At 42.8% G+C, this 14,037-nt stretch overlaps 1 protein-coding gene across 1 annotated transcript in view; it reads right to left on the reverse strand.

Annotated features, from left to right (window-relative positions):
* The window catches only part of TMEM163 (transmembrane protein 163), a 292,446-nt gene that overhangs the window by 275,551 nt on the left and 2,858 nt on the right, over nt 1-14,037 (reverse strand). The window contains exon 2 of the mRNA XM_027768765.1: nt 10,581-10,700. The gene's annotated coding sequence lies outside the window, so the exon portion shown is untranslated. The remainder of the gene's footprint in view (nt 1-10,580; nt 10,701-14,037) is intronic.

Genomic DNA, 14,037 nt, shown 5'->3' on the forward strand with positions numbered 1-14,037 from the left:
TTCTTAACTTTTTTTATAACTAGATCCATGTTAGTGCTTTAGTAAAAATGAGAAGAACGTACTTATTTGGTTATTTTCCAGGTGTTCTTTTCAGTGTCTTTTCTTTCATGTGATTGATTCCTTTCTGTTTAATATGGGTATATTAAACATATTTATCTTACAAATTTTGTAAGACAATTTTTTGCCAGAGGGCACATGTGCTTACCAGAGAAACAGAGGGAGCACCCACACACACAACACATGCACACAATGAGACATGGACACACTATAATCCTTTCTCCTCCATTTCTCCACTTTCACACACACATGCCTGGCATGTTTCTCAAGCCACTGGTGCCAGGTTTCAAACTGAGGTCAGTCATGTGGGATCTGGCTTTCTATGCACAGCACTTGTAACCACTGCACTGCAGGCCAGCTCAAATTTCAGTTCTAATCTTGCTGTTTGTTCGACTGTTGATCATGAACCCTCTTCTCAGGGGCCTTCTGAGGCTGAGTGGTGAGTTCCTCTCTGATGGCTGCATCCGTGGGACACCTTGGTTAAGGTTTTGCACTAGCTTCTTCATCTTCAGCTGCTCCAGGGGTATTTCCAATCTCAGCCCATGTCCATGTTAACCTCTCAGTATGAAGCTTCCCAGACCAAGTGGGCATTAAAAATCCTAGAGCAGGTTCATGCTATGTCTCCTGAATCCTCTTTCTGGACTCTCTCCCCAACTGCCAAGAGTGAGGGCTGCTCATGGTTACACCCTCCTCTTAGAACCCAAAGGAGGCTCCCTCCTCCAGCACCTGTTCCTTAAGTGGCCCACACCAGTGACTGCTCTGACTCCCTTGCTGAGGGTAGACCTCTCTGAAGGACCACCCCAGCTACCACGTCCCTGTGGGATGAGCTTCAAGGCAACAGCACTGCAATTCAACTCCTCCCTCTGCCTGATCCTGCCTCCCTGACTCCCTTCCAGGTGCTATTTCTGAGAGACCCACACCCTCAGCCTTCACCCCAATAAACTTGCTGCCATCAGTCTCAGAGTCTACTCCTCAGAAATTGATGAATAAAATTCCCAACACAAGTTCATAAGCGGTCATGCTCCCGGCTGTGAATTCTAGTGGAAGGCTCCCCACCTCACCCCACATAGAGCTCTGCTGAGACTGTAGCATCCTCATGGTCTTCCTGAGCTGGTGGGTGTATGTGTATTCTGGTCTACCCTTTCATTGTCACTAAAGATCATTTAAAGCATTTATTCTGGGATCTTCATTTTCTCTGCATGCCTGGTGCTGGCCAAGGCTGTTGCTATGGCTGAACTGTGTCTTCCTAAAATGCATATGATGAAGCCCTAACCTCCAGAACCTCAAAATGTGGCTGTATTTGGAGATAGGGTCTTTAAGAAGGTAATTAAGGGGGCTAGCAGATGGCATGGTGGTGGACATGGTGATGGCATGGTGCTGGACTCCCACATGGCCAACCATGGTTCAAGTCCCGGACCTGATGGCCTCCTTTCTCTCTCTCTCTCGCTCTCACTCTCGCTCTCACTCTCTTTCTCTCTCACATGCCCTATAGAAAACTTAAAATAAAAAAAGGTATTTAAGGTAAAATGAGGTCACTAGGGTGAGCCTGAATCCAATATGGCTAGTGTCCTCACTAGAGATTGGGGCACAGACACACACAGAGGGAAGATCATGTGAGGACACAGAGGACACAGGAGAAGACAGCCATCCACCAGGCAAGGAGAGAGGCCTCAGGACTCAGCCCTTGCAACACCTTGATCTCAGACTTTCAACCTCCAGACCTGGAAGAAAGTAAGTTTCTGTTAAGCCCATAGTCTGTGGTACTTTACTATGGCTGCTCGAGAAAATGAAAGCAGCCATGTTCCATCCTTCTGTGGACACTATAACCCAAACCCCTCTCACTAAGACCAGAAACCAACCCTCACCTCCAGCACAGGGCAAACTTGACTTCTGCACTGATAATTCCAATTTTCATCTCATTCTTTTGGGGGGACAAGAAGTTCCTGTGGGGTGTAGACTGCTTTTAACAGGTCAGTGGTGCCCTTTCTTGAGCATCACTATGTGTCTAATGGGGGTAGGGGTTGCCTGTCCTACCTCATTGCCCTGTCAGGTGCCTGACTTCTAGATAGTTCACCTCCCCACTTCAACCTGAGCTCTTCAAGGGAAGAAACTGTTCCACTTCTAGACATCTGCCATGGCACCCAGCAGAGCAGACTGACCTCCACAGAGAGACAATCAGGACTGGAGAAGCACCTTCCCCAGCTCGAAGGAGGGACAGGCTGTCAGGCAGGGATAACAGTAGAAAGTAAGAAACAGGTTCCTTTACTTGAGGGGTGCTAGGGATCTCTCCTCCCCTCTGACTTCATCCACTCCTTCCACATCTCAATACTCCTACACCTCAGATCATAGCACAGGACCCCAAGAAGTCATCTCTTGTCCAGGAGAAGCTAAGCCAGAAAGTCATCTTAAATAGGCAATTCCCAGTGGACCAAATTGCAGCCCTGGAACATAAGCAAACCAAAATTCCCCTTCTTGTCCAGCTGGCTGACAAAAAAAGAGAGATGGAGAGACAAGAAGAAAAACTCTCACAAATCTCCAAGGGGACCCTTGCTCATTCAGACCAAAGCAAAGTGGGCAAGGACTCACCAAGCCTGAGGAGTCCAGCTAGGGCTCTCCGCCCAGCTCCCCTGTGTCACTGTCATGGTTGTGCGACAAGAACACCCTCATGCTAACACGCCCTGGACACACTTTAATTAAACACTGTGCTCAGAATGCACTGAAAGGAGAGAAAGAACAGGCAAGCAGCTGCTGGGAGCCCCTCCTCCACTCCTGGCTGGAAACAGCAGCTCATTGTGAGCCTGGATATTCAGGAAGATGTGTTCTCCCAAGTCAGGAAAGGGCAAGAGAACAAGCTCCTGCACCCTGCCTATTTACAATGCTGGGGGCACCCTAGCTCCAGCTTCCCGCCTTGCTTCCATTCACCAGAAAAGCTGCTGCTTCTTTGTCTGGAATCTCTACCTGCAAATGCATGTACATCCACCACCTGCCGCAATCGCGGTGGTCTCAGCCTGGAGAGGTCAAAACTTACTCCAGGAGACCTGCAGGTGGTGTGGTGGTTAAGGTTCCGGACTCCCACATGGCCAACTATGGTTCAAGTCCGGGACTTGGTGGTTTGTTTTCTTACTTTCTCTTTCTCTCTCTCTGTCTCTCCTCTGGTCAAATTAAAAATAAATAATTATAAACAAAATTAAATAAATAATTTTTTAAAAATACTGACTCCAGTCCAGCCCATAGCTGAGTTCCAACTGTGTTAAAGACAGAGAAAAGGCTAGAGAAGACAGGGTCAGCTGTCACTGAGTGTATTTTGGTGCAAACTGTAATAATGTAGTGATTCAAGTACTGTCCATCACATTTCTGATTCTGGGTATCCATGAGGCTACAGGGAGAAAGGGGCACTTAAATTAGACCAGAATACCACAGAGGTGGGTGTGGGTCAGGAACAAAAGGCAACTGAGACCAAGGGAAAAGCACAGACATGGGTATGGGGGCTGAGAGAAGGATGCAACATTTGGGGGACTGCACTGGGCATCTGTGGGCTTAGAGTAAGTGGGGGAGTTGAAAGGGGTTGGGTCCGGTCAGGAAGGAGGCGACAAAATCATGAGGGGCCTTTTGGAAGCAAAGGGCCCTGACTAATATCCCCTGTTATAGTTGAGACAATAGTTTTTCCTCCCAAGGCTCAAGTTGGAGAATCTGGTCTAAGTGGTTTGTGACTGGATCATGTGATTGGATCATGGAGACACCCGTTTCAAGAATGGATTAAGGCCATCTCATGAGAGAACTCAGTGAGTTCTAGCTCTCCTGAAAAGGAGTTAGTCCCTGAGAGAGCAGATTGTTCTAAAACAGAGAGCTGTCTGCAACTCTCTTCTCTGCACACTCAAGCCAATCTTTCTGCATCTGTCAGCCATGTTATGGCTCGTCTGATGTCAGTCCTATGCCTTTGGACTTTCCAGAATCATGAGTCAAATAAACCTCTGCCTCTTTATAAATTGCCCAGTCTCAGGTACTTCTGTTTCTCCAAACATGAATAAGACACCATGAATAAGACACCCTCTGTATTCCACGTGCTACTAGTGAGCTAGCAGCATGAGGGAAGGCAAGCCTGGAATCTTCAGTGACATGACCAGAAGGGTACAAAGCAAGAACTCAGTGGCAGAGAGAGTTGCTAGGGTGAGGTTCCCAAACCGCATTTCTGCCTGTTCCTCCCTGGTTTCTACCTCTCAGAAGAAGCCTCAGAGTTATCATTCCCGAGCACATGTATGGGGTGAGTTATCCTGTTCAGCACCAGCAGGATGTGGCTCACAAACTTCCTGCCCACATCCCCCACTCCCTGGCCTTGCCACACGGGCCAGTCACAGTAGACAGACATTCACTGGGAGGCAATTCCTGAAGATTCTCTACATCATTTCTACTTCATCCAAAACAGGAAGAACAGTAGCTTGCAAAGAGTCCCATGCCTTTAAAAGACCAGCAAGGACAAGATGCCACATCTGACATAAGTAGTAACAGGAAGCACACACAGGCACCACACCTGGGCTTGTGCACGCATAGAAAATGACTTGAAGGACACACAAGGCACTGGCAACAGCGGTTGTCTGTGGGGAGCAGAATGGGAAGGAGAGACTCTAGGATAAACAGAGATTGGCACTGTACCTTTGGTCTCATGAATCTTTGTCATGTGCATGTACTGCTTTGCTCAATAAGAATAAATACGAGACCAGCAAACTACACAGAGAATCATTCTACTAGCAGAACGTAAGCTGCATACTCAAGTCTTTGGTTTACAGATGCATTTTGGGGGAAAAGGCTCTTAGGGACATGGGCACAAGAGACAAGGGTTTTACAAGCCTCATTATCGAATGGAGGCAGGGCACAAAGGGAAGAACTGTGAACAAGCAGTGTAATGAGAAAGCTACTCCAGGAGGACAGGCCCATGTGATGAAGTCTCTGAGGAGGTAGCCTGTCAGCGAGGAGCTGGCCATGTGAGGTCCCTGAAACCACTATATTGCCAAGTATTATCAAAAATAGTTCATATTCAAGGTTCAGATGGTAGCACCATTAGCTTCAATGCTTTGTGAAGCTGGTTCATATGAGAAGGTTCTAGATTTGCATCCAGAGAGTTTCCTGAACATACCAGGTGTGCAAGCACCCATGATTCAGGAATGGCTGGAGCTGGGAGTGGATCAAGCTTAGCTTGACCAAAGAAGTAGGCTCCAGTCCTGAGGAAAAGTTCAGAGTATCTGAGAAAGGGGGGCAAAGACCAGGTCAGACCAGACATTTAGAGCCACTATAACTACTTAGATGTTACTCTCAGGACACCAGAAAGCCCAGGAGAGTCTATGCCTTTTTCATCTGTCAATGCATCTTCATGTGAGAATACACCTAAGAATGTTCCCAGATTTTTGCTGAGTTCATAGATGAGTCATGGATTTCATTTTATCCATCTCTCAACCACCAGCCTTACAGATTAGGAATAAAAAGGGTAAGCATACATATTCTGCCATTTTTAAGTGTTAAAAGTTTATAGTAAAATCAAATCAATTATTTAAAAACCTCCAAAGAGAAAGAGAAAATCACTCTGGCCGCCACAATGGTGCAGTGATAATGCAACACTCCGTGACACTAAGGTCACATGGAAAGATCCCAGGTTGGCACCAGAGGCATCCGCGTACCTGTGGTTCTGGCTAAGGCTGGGGTAGATGTCAGTGTGAGGACCTTGATGGGGCTCGCTCTCTCTCTCTCTCTCTCTCTCTCTCATGGAAAACATAAATAAACTTTAAAAAAAAAAAAGAGTAAGCATTCAAAAAAGAAGTAAAGAAAATCATTCTTCAGATATTTTAATCTAATTCTTAAATTTCCTGGCATGCTAAATTTCTGAGTGAGCTTTTTCTGAGATCTTAGAGTATTTTATTTTTTAATGGAGCTGTACCTTATAAAATGTTTTCCTCAGAGACTGTTTCAAATATATCTTCATTTCCTACAGAACGCGTATTGAGTACTTAAAATTAACTCACTCTCAAACCTCAAAAACAGAGTCAGAATGTAATTTCCTAAATCATTCTAACAAAGATATCAACAGTGTCAAAACCCTGAATTTTGAAACAACTTCAGTTCTTTTTCTAACCTCATTATTAAAGCAGACCTTTTTCTCATGTTTGTTCATAACAAGATTGCCATTTTCCATGCTGCTTACCGATCATAAACAGACTGGGTCTTAAAACCAAACTAGTGCACTGTCAAAAATATTCAAGATGTATAACCTCTGGTTTTATATTAGTATCTAAACAGGTTCAAAATTGTTATTATTGCCAAGTATTATCAAAAATCGTTCATACCCAAGGTTCAGATGGTGGCACCACAGTAATATAATGCTCTATGAGGCTAACCTATCTGGGGAGGTTCTGGATTTGCATCCAGAGGGCTCCCTGAACACATCAGGTGTGTGAATGCTCATGATCCAGGGATGGCTGGATCTGGGAGTGGATCACAGCATGAAGTACCTATTGAAAGTAACTGTCTCTCTATCTCTGTCTCTCTCTTCCCCTCCCTCCCTCCTTTCTGTCTGGAATAACTAAATAAATAAAATTTAAATAAATGAATAAAATTAATTTTATTACGTAAAACTACATTTAAAATTTAAATAAATAATTTTTTTTGGAGAGGTTTTTGCTATAGGGCACGTGTGCTCGACAGAAAGACAGAGAGACAGAGAGACAGAAAGTAAGAAATCACCCCCCAGGGGGAATGGCCACGCTGCAATCCCTTCTCCTCCATTCTCCCTTCAGGATCTTGGGCACGCATGCACATGCACCCAGCGTGAGTTTAAGCCACTGAGTCTGAGACTCGAATCGCAGTTGGCTACATGAAAGTCCAGCGACATAGCCATTACACTAACTGCTGGTCCCCTCTCCTCCATTCTCATCTCAGGATTTTGGGCATACATGCACGCACACCCAGCATGAGTTTCAAGCTACCAGGTTCAGGACTTGAACCAAAGTCAACCATGTACGTGGAAGTCCAATGATGAACCATCTACTGGTCTCAAAAATATGAATCTTTCCAGTTGACTAAGAAGAGAGGTGTCTCTCAAACTTATCCATCCCCCTGATTTCCAAACACAAAGAAGACAACAGCATTTCTTTAGAAATACTAATCATCTATGATTAAATAGAAAATAGTAATTGAGTAGGCAAAGATAGCATTTCCAACTGACTCCAGTAGATGCAGCTCTAAGACAAGAAAATAACCATAAAGATGACCAGAGCATCTCAAAAAAATGGTAATTGTTTATAAAATAAATTAGATCTAAACCTGGTATCTGAATAAACTTTTAGGTAAAATTTATTGGATCATCGAAAAAGTCATGATGTATTTTTGTTTTTTTCTTTGCAAAAATGTGTCATGACTTTTCAGACAACCTAATTACATTTTCCAAGAAATATTTTCCTTCCACCTTTTATTCTTTTCAAGAATTATTGGTTTTTCAGGAAAGTCATGATGCATTTTTGCACAGAAAAACAGAAAATATATGTCATTACTTTTCCAACAAAACCATTATTTATTTAATATTTTATTTGTTATTATTATTTTTACATTTTGACCAGAGAGAGAGAAAGAGAAAGGGAAAGTGAGAAGGCAAGTCACCAGGTTCAGGACTCAAACTGTGATTGGCCATGTGGGAAGCCAGTACCTTAACCACCACTTCTCTTGCTGGCCCCATCTTTTCCCTATTTTTTAAAAATTGTTTTTAAAACTGTTTCTCAGAGGTGAGAAGGTGGTGCAGTGGCAGTGCAGCTGGATCCACCTGAGCAAGGGCCTGGTTCGTATCCCAGGACCTCCCTGAGTACTCCCGGTGTACACACATGCCCAGGATCCAGACTGGCTGAGACTGGGGTGTATGGAGATATGAAGGCCCAGCCAGGGCCCCTCTTTTCTTTCTCTCTCTCTCTCTCTCTCTCTGCCCCTTTTTCTCATGGAAGAAATAAGTAAATTCTCTCAGTTCATTCAACAGCCTAGAATACTGATTCAGTACAAGGATGAATGTTTTTCTTGCCTTCAATTTTTTACTAGCCAACAGTAGCAAGAAATCATGACCATAAATACAACTGACTACTCTTTACCATAATTATAACCCCTGACAACACACACACACGCACATGCACACAGGTGTACGCTCCAAAGATTTCTCTGTCACATCAAAGCACAACACATAGTAACCTGTAACAATTCTCTTAAAAATACTAATTTACTCCAACTGACCATTTCAGTGGCTAGACCACGAACTCACCAAGCCCGAGTTTTCCATTTCATCTCTCTGTGTCAGACACCTCCTAAGAGAACAGTACTGAGGCTCTTCATAACACTATTTTTAAAAATGTTTCCTGTCATTTCTGAAATATGGAATTTTCCTCTAGACATTAATTCAAACATAATTTTGATACCAAAAACAACTTAAATTGCTTATTTATTTTCTTTCCATATAAAACTATCAAAAGGATTACATGAAAGTCTATCAACAATGAAATATTGCTTTAGAAAGGATTTTAAATGAATCCTACTATAAATGCACTTACTAAACTAAAGAGTAAAACCAGCAACTCTAACAACACAATCAGAGACTGCCCCAGAGGTTTAAGATATGAAAAACACACACACCCCCACACACAGAATAAAGCCACTCTGTAGTTGGGTGAAGAAAAACAATTCAACTTCTATATTTTTTTGGTTTAACTAAACCAGGACAAATTGAAAGCAACTGGGAACAAACTGAATATGTTTTAGAAAATATCACAGATCATAATAGTGTACACCAATGTTAATAGTTTATAGGAAAGAAGTTTAAAAACCTTAAATTAAATTAAAGACCTGCCTCAATAACAGAAGATCACTCATTCAAGAAAATAAAAGAAACCTTGTTCACAAAGCAACAACCCAATGTGCTTCCTGCAACAATCTTTTTTCATTATTATTATTATTAAAATAAATGGAACAACACTTTTAAGATAATCCACCTGATGAGGTGTAACATGAGAAACCAAAATATCCGCATAATTTCTGACTATCATGAGCCGTAAGTACATCAGTGTATCATCACTCTCCTCAAGGCAAATCCTGCTCACCCTTTCCTCACATTCAGGTCCTCATTCAAACATGCACATGATAAAATGGTAACAGCTTTATTAGAGCCAGGGACATGTCTCAGTAACTATTATTCTGTTTGTAAATCACCTCCCTTCATTCCAGTCCTCTTCCTTTACATATGTAAATTACAGAGTCTGATCCAGCATTCCCCACCAGCCACCACAACCAAATTATCCTCCAGGGATATCAATCGGGCTTGTTATACTTGTTTCAGCATTTTAAAAGAGAGAGAGAGAGAGAGAGAGGGAAAAGAAGTAGCTGTTTTCAGGAATCAGAATTCCTCTTGATAAGATTTCTGGCTCATTGGTAAATGTTTATACCCTGAAATGCATTGCCCTCTGCTTCTAAATGTTTAGCTTTTTCAGAGCCAAGATATGCTACAATGTTTCCAATATAAATTGCTGCAACTAATATAGGCCTCCTTTTGCCGGGAGTATTTGGTCAAATTCTAATATTCCCTCTTGGGAACCAATCTCAACTTCCAGCTGTAGATTCAACCTTGCAAGATAGAATTTTAACCAGCACACGCACCCACATCTTCCAGTGGACACAGTCCTTTTCTCTCCTATGCTGAGGAGGATGGTTACATGAAGATGCCTTGTCTGAGGCTTATCACCTAGAATATAGATTTTGCTGTTGAGTACTAAATTCATCGCAAAAACGCACATCATCAAAAGCCACCATGGTGTCTACCAAGGTCGAATTGTAGTTGTCACTGCTTAGGCCTATGAATCATTGCACAATTAATAAGAGTAAGTAGCACATGCATATTTCCATAGGCTCCAAATGCTAGCTAAGAAAACGCATGCCATGGGCTTCCGACCCCCAAACAGCATTATAGACAGAAACCGTTCTATTTTAGCTGATCTTGATGGTAATACGTTTTATTTTGTTTCTGCAGCCACTAAAAACCTGAGAAAGGACCCTCTCATTTTCCTTTCATTAAAATGTGCATTTTTTTGCACAGATATAACTGGCAGAAAAGGAGACGGTTCACTGCAGTGCTGCGCTCATCTTGTTGCATTAGGTTTCAAATACGAATCTCAAGGATATGTATTTGTCACATGTCAGCCCAAGCTGAAGGCATCCACCAAGAGAATATTTTCACTGTTCAGCTGGTGGCCAGAATCTATTTCCACAAACCCACATTCTGAGGAGAGCCAAGGCTCCCAGTACCACTCTCCATTTCTTCTTCTTAATACCACTTCCCTCTGCAGAGGAGAGAAGCCGTTTTACTAATTTATAAGGACCCAGACAATGCAACCGTCTAAAAAAATTTACTCATCAATAATAGTCAGCTAAAAGCAAAAGCACATCCCACAGGAATTAGAGAATAAAACAGGCAACACCAGCCCGTATTGATCGGCAGGACTCCTGATACTCACTAAAGGCAGCCACCGCAAGGGCCAGTGTGACGATAATGGAGAACCAGGATACCCACAAGGCCTTCTTTCTGTAGTTCTGGGCTTCGTGAGGTTTCAGTCGGGTGCTGCTTTCTAGTAAGCCTACAAAAATTAGCAGAAAAGGAAGTTGGACATTTCCTTATGAAGAAACCCACAGCCAGAGTTGTAATTTTTTATCCAAAGATTGCAAACTGACAGCGTATGGGTCAAGATGTGCTTTGTTTGGCCCACACTGTGTTTTAACAATTGGGAGACGTCATATGAAAATCAAGCTTTCGGGCAGCCCTTGAAAAGTCACAGGCTCCAGCAACATGGAGCATGTATTTCTGCATAGTAACAGCAGCTGTTCTCTTTAGGGGAACGCCACAGACCCCACTACTCCCTGATGTCTCACACCAGGTCTTTCCCTTGCCCACATGTCAAGCTCAGCTCAGGTAGAAGCGGCTCCACCCAATGGGCCTTTCTATTTGGAAAATAACAGGGACAGCCACATCAGGCATCAGCCATCTCAGCTGTGGACATTGATTTGCAGTGATCCATAAGCACAGTCCCAACTGGTATGCCGAGTTTTGCCCAAAGCAAAAAGTCATAGAATACAAATGCCCTTTCTGCTCCCATAACAATTAATACATGGGGAGAAGGGCCACTTCTCTTTAACCATGACCAACAAGAACCCCCAGGACCAAATTACATGCCATATTTTCTTTCCTTCTCTTTTGCTTTATAAGATCTATTCCTCTGTACCAAGCACGTGTCAAAAATTTCTCAGAATATTAAAGTGGAATAAGCCTTTTACAACCAGAGATAGCTTTCCAGATAGGCCACCGGTATAAAGGTTTCTTTTATGTCTCCTCTGCTTTTAACATGGCAAGTTCTTAAAACAATAGGAACTCATGACGTTTCCCAAGCAATGCCCAAGCTTCACAGCCTTAGGTCGAAGACTAAAATATCCTCCATAAGATTCTGATTTATATATATTTTTCTTCTTCTTTGAAAATAGATCATGTGTGGTATTTCTTTTTTCTCTCTCTCTTTTTTCTTTTTTTGGAGAGATTTTTGCTATAGGGCGCATGCGCTCACCAGAAAGATAGAGAGAGACAGAGAGACAGAAAGCTAGAAATCACTCCCCAAGGGGGATGGCCACACCACAATCCCTTCTCCTCCATTCTCTTCTCAGGATCTTGGGCACGCACACACACTCAGCCAGTGTGAGTTTAAGCTACCAGGTCCAGGTCTCGAACTGCAGTTGACTACAAGGGAGTCCAGCGACATAGCCATTACACTAACTGCTGGTCCTGGTATTTCTTAAATTAAACAAAAAAGTAAATTTTTAGGCATGCACTCTATGTAATCAGGATCTTATTACACCATTTTGGCTAAACAACCCACAATGTATCTTTCAGAGAGAAGACTTATCCTAACAGCTCCAAATGATGAAGGAATTGGTAGTCAGAGCTCAAGCACTCGTTTGTAAAATGTCACACACTGTGGGACATATCACACCTATGCATCACATCCAAAGCAGTATCTTATCTGTCTGACTAGGCACCACTAAACCTCTGTTTGCCAAAAACTGCACCCTACTCAAAAATTGTACTGAGAAACTACTAAAACTTCTCAATTCTGGGACTGGCAGGTGGCATGGTGGTTAGGGGCACTGAACTCTCATATGGCCAGCCACAGTTCAAGTCCTGGACCTAGTGGCTTGCTTTCTCACTTTCTTCTCCTCTCCTCTCCTCTCCTCTCCTCTTCTCTCCTCTCCTCTTCTTCTCCTCTTCTCTTCTCTCTCTCTCCCTCCCTCCCTCCCTCCCTCCCCCGGTCAAATTAAAATAAATAAATAAAATTTAAAAAAAAATTTCTCAGTTCCACCTATTACTCCTACTGGAGCATCCTTGAACATCAGCCTGCACAAATTAAGAGAGAATGTCAAAAAAGCTGCTTAGTGAGCTCAATTCTCAGCCCAGAGATTTTCTTTTAAATAATTAAAACCTGTAGGCCTACATAGGATCAAAAAGGAGATGAGAATGCTAATGGAAAATGTAAATATGATTCCATCATCTCACTGTAAACATCTCCACAAACTTTGCTTTGTAAATGTACTTGGTTGGAAAGGAGAAAAACCTTCGTCAATTCTGCCCAAGGTACAAGTGATTTCCAGTGAAAATACAGCATACGTCTTTGTCTACTTCTTTCCTAGCTGCCGAAAAACACCCCCTTCTAATTCTCAGCAATAGTCACCCTCATCTCCAGTTAAAAAGCATAACCTAGAATAAGCAAATCCCACACAACCCTAATAATTTATTTCCCTTTTCTCAAATGATATTAAAACCTTCCTTTATCCTGGTCAATTGATTTTTAGGGAAAGTGAAGCTATCACATTTTAAGATTGACTCAAAGAAGCAGTGCATGTGCTGGATATTTTGACAGCAATAATCTCGAGAGGTTTATCTACTGGGGGGGGGGATTGGTAAAAACAAGGTTCCCTTAGAGGTAGACTGAGTTTTCTAAATCAAATAACAATCATCTGGCTTTTCTACATAATGTGCTACATAAAATTTGTTTTTCTTTCCAAAGCCAGCTAGCTTTAATAACATAATCGGTCCTGACCACAGGTATAGACCAATCTACAGCCTCACCCACCAGTGAGCCAGCACTCGCCAGGAGGAGTTTCAGATGACAGTTCCCATGGGCTGGACTGCTGCTAAGGTGGCACTTGCTCCTCTCAGCAGCAGGAGTGGTGGTTTTTCCCCTGATCCTATGCATGCTTCTCCCATGAAGATTTGTAAAACAAAAACATTGGAATAAGTACAATAAGAAAACTGACCTAAAAGGGAAGAACTTCCCCATTCCTATTCAACCTCTGCTTATTTCCTGCTAAAAATCCTTTCTAAAACTGTAGCAGATATCAAGAAAGGCAAACTTTCCACTCTTCACAGGGAAGTGGAGTGCGATGCCCTCCAATGACCTAGCTTCGCATATGAGTGATCCACACACAGATGCCTCTACACCTATGTGGGTTTCGGACACACTCCTAAGCCACAAAGATGAGGTGAGCATCCCTCAAGTGCTCAGGTAGAAGAAAGGCAGCTTGGAGAGACAGACAGCCCACAGAGGCTAAGACAGGCCTTGGATTTGCATGCAGTGCTAGGTCCTCCACCTTCAAGTTTTGAAAGCCACTCAAATTTCACATGATTGCAATGTGGACTGGTAATACCAAGCACAGTTGTTTTAATGAAGAACTGACCCATCATTTAGTTGGGAGAGGAATACAAATATATGAGGAGGTTGATGCCATCAGTCATTTCCATACTAGTATGAATTAATTCCAGTTGCTTTCTCCTAACAGTCGGTCAAGATTGAATTGTCTCAAAGAAGGGGATTTCTTTTTTTTTTTTTTTTTTTTGGAGAGGGTTTTGCTATAGGGGGCATGCCCTCCCCA

The sequence above is a fragment of the Tupaia chinensis genome, unplaced genomic scaffold, assembly GCF_000334495.1.
Source record: "Tupaia chinensis unplaced genomic scaffold, TupChi_1.0 Scaffold147433_1, whole genome shotgun sequence".
NCBI lineage: Eukaryota > Metazoa > Chordata > Mammalia > Scandentia > Tupaiidae > Tupaia > Tupaia belangeri.